Source organism: Rhagoletis zephyria, unplaced genomic scaffold, assembly GCF_001687245.7.
Source record: "Rhagoletis zephyria isolate East Lansing unplaced genomic scaffold, Rhagoletis_zephyria_1.1 Rzeph_scaffold_05653, whole genome shotgun sequence".
Classification (NCBI taxonomy): Eukaryota; Metazoa; Arthropoda; class Insecta; order Diptera; family Tephritidae; genus Rhagoletis; species Rhagoletis zephyria.
The window spans coordinates 33,374-40,981 of record NW_016162736.1 but is presented as its reverse complement, the minus strand read 5'-3'; positions in this window follow the sequence as shown (position 1 = coordinate 40,981).

Sequence of the window (7,608 nt, the reverse complement as noted above, 5' to 3'; positions counted from 1 at the left end):
CTACAATTTAGTTTTAAAGAGAATCGTTTGGAGCGAAGCTCATTTTTTCATTATCCTATTTTAGTTTTAGATATTTGTCAATGATTTTACGATCTTTGTAAAAGATTTTAGTTAATTTTTTCTGCAGTTAGTGTGCGACTTGGAGTTTAAATTCTGAGTTATGTTTTCATTTTCAATTTCATTTTCATTTTTTTTTTCAGTAATTACTGCTCTACACTAGCCTATTGTGAGTTTGCTTAGGCTTAGACTATGTATGTTCACGGTGGGCAGGAAGCAAAGGTAGGTTGCATAAAAATGTCGACAAAGACTGAAAGCAGGGTTGTATTTGTTGATATTTTTAGGTTAAGAATCCCTTTGAATTGAAATCCTAGCTGCTCCTGTTTTAAAGATATCCACATTTTACATAGTTATGATAGGACCGACTTTTGCGAAAGAGAAAAACATCCTTATGCATTAAATATTCAACAATGTATGTGTGAGTAAATGTGTGTATATATATTATATGAAAATATAAGTTTATGTAAGTTTTTAGCCGGTTTCAATCGTTTCCAAGGCGTAGAGGCAACTTACTTTGCACCTCTTTGTTCTTTTTTTGGTTTTATTTTTTTATATTTTTTTCTTGCTTTATTTTTTTATATTTGTTTTTTGTTTAAATATAATATAGTCACACATTTTAGTATTTAAATATTTTATTATTTAGTTAAGTTTTTATATATGCTGGAATGAAAATGTCATTGCAGTTTTCTTCAGGCGACTCACAAAAGTTGGTTCATCACTCATATTTATTTTGAATCTATCCCAGAATTTAATGAATTCCCTATGAACTGACTTCCCGGCCTGCTCGGACCATAATCCTAAACCATCGTTATTCAAGAATGAAATAGATTGCTTTAAATGTTTAAGGATAAAATCAATGAATGAATGAATTTCACAAATCTTCAAGAGAATAAAAATACAAAAGAATGCAAAACGAAAAGAACTAAATAAATAAAACCTATAAAGTATATATATAGTTTATGTATGTATAAAACAAATGCTAAAAAGCAACAATATAATTGCAAAACTTGACGTAATAAAAATTGATGAATAATAAAATTCATGAAAACTGCAAATAAACGTTTAAAAAATATACTAAAAAAATGAATTTAATTTCAGTATCTGTCGAAAAATGTTATGAAGGTAAGTAAAATTTCTATATTGTCATGATGTATGTACAATAGGATGGTCCCTAAAATCAAATGAACTATTTTTTTCAGTCTCACCTGCTCAATCGGTAATACCACGGTCACATATATCACATATGGATTTTGGTCCCGATTGGAGACGGTTAAGGCGTATCGCACAGGGGAAAAATACAGATTACTCTATAGAGACTCAAAAAATTAACATTAGTTATTTTTTTTTAAATCTAATACTCAAAATCAATACTACCGTAGTCGACGATATCACATATAAATTTTGGTCCCGAGTCGGTAAAAACGTCTTCACAGGATAGTCTGAACTTTGCCCACTGTGCGAACCACCTAAACCGTCTCCAATGGGGAGCAAAACTTTTATGTGATATATTCGACTAGCGAAAATTTCCTTTCTATATTTAAGGACCACCCTAATGTAGATATGCACTGGATTTTTACAGTAACTGTTAATACTAACTAGGATTGCCTCGATTTTTCTAAACCGGTTTTAACCGGTTTTTTAATACTTTTAGGCGTATCCTTGAAAATCTTGATTTTTCGAATTCCGAAGAATTTAAGAAAGCTCGGAACATCAACAACTGGGCGGCCATTATAGTTTTTACTGGTCTTGAAACCTTCCTTAAGTCGCTTAACTCTGCGACAAAGTTTTGGGGCATTTTTCCTGTCAGCCAGCATTTCAAGCGCCTCGCATTCACGTATTTCGGCCTCTCTCTACGTCTCCTTTCCCTTTTCAGTTCCCTCTAACGATCCCACATGGCTCACGTTGCTCCAATCGCGGCGTGGCCCTGTAGGCGGCATCTTTTTTCTATGCAGCTTCTTGACACTCCTCATCGTACCGGTTTGTTTAAGAGTGCTCTCAGAGAGCAGGTGTGAAATGCGAGTGGTGAATAAATTCGCCCTCTATTGTGATTGCTGCATTTCGAAGATAAGATCTGCTTGCATTGTTAAGGGCACATTTTTTGCTGCACAGAGGCGGTTGGAGTCGATATTTGGCACTAGGAGTGTACGTACCCACGTTTATATGCTTGAATCTAGTACTACATAATACCATGTTTTGTTCCCCGGCAAAGTCGAATAGGCTCGGTCCGTTATCAGACGTTCTGTCCTGGAGGCTGAATTTTTCGATAGTGGCGCCAACCTTGGTATTGAAGTCGCTAAGCAAGATTTTGATATCGTGTCGGGGGGAAGCGCTCACATGTACGCTAAAAGCATTCAGAGAAGAGATCATTGGACGCCTGGTCCTTCTGTTCCGTCGGAGCATAGGCGCAGATGAGCGAGATCTTGAAGAATCTCGCTTTGAGTCTGTCTTTCACCACAAATTCAACACCAATTATGCGATCCGTTACGTGGATTACCCTTTTTAATAATACAATAATAGATTAGCGCTTTCACACATGTCAGCTTTTGGCCGAGCTTCTTCGATTTGTGGCGCGGTTTAGTGGCACAAAGGAGAGGAACTTGGTGTTTTACGCTGACTTCGAACGGCGTTGTGTTTATACGAGAAGCTGCTTTTCATGCCAGAAATACACTGGGAAGTTTGCCATTGCCTGCCGAGGGGCGACCGTTGTTAAGAAAAAACTTTTTTATTTTGAGGTTGGTTGGAAACTGGTCTTGAACCCAGACCCTGCGGACTGGAAGCGCGCACTGCATACTACACCACAGCGGCTGCCGTGCTGTTCAATAAATCTTCTATATAAATATAAAAACGCCCCAAGAAAATTTTGCAATCCGTTTTTGAAGGCAATACTGGTAGTATGTAGTTGACAGGGCGTATGAGCGTCCTTGCTTTGTTGGCGGATCTAAACTGATTTTTTATAAATACATATGTACATACATAAGTATGTAGCTTTGATGAAATGCAGAACGGTTCCAAATGACACCTTTCACTTTTTACAAAAGAGAAGCAAAACTTCTAACCTAAAACACTTACATTTCTATGCGTCGGGCTTTTTAAATAAATAGTGCTATACACTCATACACTCAATGGGTTTCGGTTCTAAAAAATGGTGTTAATTGTGCTTTAGTTACTCTACTTAAAAACGCGAAAACCGTGATACGCTAGTTAGGGGCTATTTACAATTTATTAACAAATCAACGATATATACTTACATTTCGATTATTCCATAGTGCAGAAATTATTTATTTAATTGAAAATTGTTTTTTTTTAGTTGAGGAAAAAACTTTATTTAAGATCAATATATGTTGTTCAATAACATATTCCGGTACATATTTGTTGGAGTTGGTCTATTTGTCTATGTGTTGTATTTTCGTTATAATTGGATTGCATTGCTCCACACTCTCAATTTGTTTTAGGATCAGTATTGCGGTTTTGTTGGGGGTACAGTTTGGAATAAGACAATTTTTGGTACATAGGTATACATAATCATTCGTATTGTTTTTATTTGTTGCTTAAGAGCAGGTGGTGTAAAAGTGTGTATGTCTGTATGTTATATAAGGATAGCTAGTTATTGCTACAGATATAAGGGTAGTGGCTTGCTTACTGAATTTCTCGATATTAATTTTAAGGAGAGGAAAAAAGTGGTGTAGTCTTATGCATATGCATATAAAACTAAAAAAGGTAAGATACTAAATTTTTATTTTTGGATAAAATACATTGGCTTATTCTACGCAAGTATGCAAATATTACATTATTGCATTCACATGTACACGCATACTTATATGGTCAAGTGTGTTTATCAGAAAGATTAATTTCCCAGGTTGTTTATTTATGTAACTTATAAATTAGCTTAAATTAGGAGATAATTCGCATTGAATTTTATGCGATTAAACATGCATGTGAGGATTTATGTATGTATTTATATGTAGGTATATGTACGTGTTACATGTGAATGTAAATTTATTTCGAAATTTTCACTTATCTTCTCTGCGCTATTACCAATAAAACTATGCTAATTAATATTAACCAGACTGTATCAATTCATTGAACACGCACATAGAGACATACACACACCACACATATGTATGTATCTATGCAGTACCGCTCGTATCTAAGTCTACTATGTGTACTACAGTTGACATTTCGAATACATTATTTTTACAATATTTAAATATGTAGTAAGCGTATAGCGTTTTCTTTTCATTTCTCATTGCTCCTCCAGCATATTGCGAGTAAGAGTGTGAATATAGTCTTTTGTGTTTTCGAGTTTCGAGTTTTTTATTTTAAATAAATGAAACAAATTATGAATAAGTAAAAGAGTTTTGTATGTATTGTTGATATTTATAGTACATATTTATGCTACTTTAGGAATAGCCAATGATTTTAAAACTTTGAAATTTCTTTGTAACAATCAAGGCGGACATTTTAAAAATACTAAAATTATTTCCACTTGGGTCTTGGATGTGTAATACACATCTTGTCTCCTGGTATGAGTAAAATTGTCTCGTGGATATAGTTTGGAACTTTTTCGGAACCATTTCGTTACTAGTTCAGTATTTTTTTCTGGGACTAGTTCGGGCCATTTCAGGACTTTTCGGGCTAGTTCAGGACTTTTGCGGAATCCTTTCGAGACTAGTTCGAGACATTCTCGGTTATAGCTCGGAGCTAATTCGGGACTTTTGGAGACTAGTTTGGTGCATTCCGGCACCAGTTCGGGACTTTTTCGACAACATTTCGAGACTAGGTAGGTCGGATTCAGTTCGGTTATTTTTTGGTATCATTTTGGGCCTAGTTCGGCACACGTTCGGCGCTAGTTAGGGAGTAGTTTAGGAACTTTTCGGAACCATCTCGGGTTCATTTCGTGACCAATAGCGAATTTTAATTGGGTTGCCAGTGGCTGAAATGGTATTACAGATGGCAACTGGCAACTGAGTTGCTATACTAGCAACTACATTTTAGTGATTGCCGCGGAAACGCTAATTGAGATAATATATTTCTTTCTTGAGATTTCAATATATTTTTGTTATGTTATCGGATTTGTGTGCAAACGAGTATAAATGGAACAAACACTTGTTTGCCATGCCCTTGGAAATGGAATATGTTTTTGGTACTAAGAAACAAATTTTATTTACTTCATACGAAATTGATCCCTGACAAAGCTTGAAGTCGAGTATAATGAAGTTAGTTTTATCTTCAGGCTGAGTAAATGTACTACGGAGTGGGGTGTTCTATCACAACACGGAGATGGAGGAGATTTAAAGCTTTTCTGAAAGCCAAATATCGAAAAACATTAGAGCATGGTTACAATCATAAAACTGCTTGGCTAATAAATTTTTGTTGGCTAATTAAGGTACCTTTGAGGTTATGATAGTGAAACTATATGCATAGAAGCTGCCGTGGCAAGACGTGGACTACTTCTGGATGTTTAGAAGTAAAACAATTTGTATAAGACAAAATTATTTTATAGAAACAANGAAGCTGCCGTGGCAAGACGTGGACTACTTCTGGACGTTTAGAAGTAAAACAATTTGTATAAGACAAAATTATTTTATAGAAACAATTATTAAACTAGCAAAATGTAGATATATGTAAAATGAAATTCATAAAATGTGGCAGCATTCGCATCTAAAAATTTAGGATAATGTAGTTCATCTTTCAAACTTTAATAGATCGCCGCTAAGAACTAAATTTTAGAGTCTGATTCCTGATTGAAATCTGTTACATACACTTAAATTTGCTACTTATTTATACATGCATATGTATGTAATAGGGTGGCACTTAAAACATACAACATACATAGTTTTTTTTTGAACACCCCTTTATTTTGTTCTACTTACAAAATAAAGTCGTCCACGAAAATTTTAAAATCTGAAACAAAAACAAAAAAAAAATCGCCAAAGTTTTATAAATTTTCTTTTTTTGGTGCATATAAATATTTTATCTAATTTATAGCTGGTCAAAATGCAAATTTTGTCGAATTTTTAAAATTTTCTTCTAATTGTAAAATTTTTTAACCTTTAGAAATTTTCGCTGATCACAAAAATTGCATAATTTTTTTTATTCATATAAATAAAGAAATTCGCTGATTCACAGCTGCCCAAAGAAAAAATTTTGTAGAATGTTTGTTTTTTTGTTTAATTTTAGATTGTTTAATTTTGAAATTTTTGTAGATGTTTTTTTTTTGCACGGAGTGTAAAATAAAAGCGTCACCACGTTGTTGATATTTTTAAGCACCACCATAATATTTAGGTATTATTTTTACTTTAGATTTTTCATCGTACTTATTAGAAAAAAATTGAGTGATTCTTAATGATGTCGCAAATACTCGTATGTGGTTTGCCGAGCTACCGAAAGCGGCCTGCGCTTTCTATGCCTGACAGAAATTCAAATATTCCTACACAATATTTTGTTTAATTTTTGTAAAAGTATAAATTACAATTTTAATAAATAGTAGGTATACATATTCACTAAGGGTTTTGAGATGTCAGCACTTTCTTTAACACAGGTTGAGTGCATTTTTTAATTTTTAAAATTTTAGGGCAACAATATTTATGTGCGCGGTTTTAACTTTAACAACAATTTAACAAATAAAAAGGAACACATTTATAAAATTTAGTTTTTATTTCTATAAATTTTAGGGATGCGTTTTATTTTAATACATTTATTCATGTTTTTTAATTAAGTTTGTTTCAATCATTAAATTAATAATTTTTATTTGAATCTCGTTTTAGCATGTTTTATATGTATAAGTTTTCGAGTTATTTAGTTACATTTCAAAGTAGAATCAATACAACTAATTTTCGTGTTAATTTAACATAATTTTTTTATTTATTACATTTAATGCTAATTTTTATTTACGTTTCACTGTTTTACGCTGGAAAAGTTAAATATCTAAAAAATTTTCAATAAAATTTTTCACGTCCTTGGTTTAAGCGTAAATCGTTTTTGAGTATCCACGTTGTTTTGAATTTTTGTCTTAAACGCCTCATAATTTTAGGTATGTACTGACGTACATACTTATATGTAGTACTTTTATTACTTTATTAAGTGCAGGAATTTAAATAAATGCTTTTGAAAAAGCATATTTTGCTTTCGCTTATTTTATATGCTTTTATTATTATTTTTTTTTTGTAAGGAAAAATTCTAAATAATTTTTTAAATTTACTTTGAACCAAAAATGCTCAAGCAACTAAAACCTAAATTAGCTTACATACTTGAAGTAACCAAAATGTAAAAATTTTAACAAAAGCTTCCGCTTCGAAGAAAACGTAAAAAAAACGAAACATAAATTAAAATCAATGCAAATACGTCGAACATCTTGAGTACATCTGNTCTTCCGCTTCGAAGAAAACGTAAAAAAAAACGTAACATAAATTAAAATCAATGCAAATACGTCGAACATCTTGAGTACATCTGGGCTCATTATTTTTGCTAAGCGAAAAATAAGACATACTCAAGAGGTTTGCTTTCCTTAATAGTAATTAAGCTAAATTTGCATTTATTTGTTTCAATTTC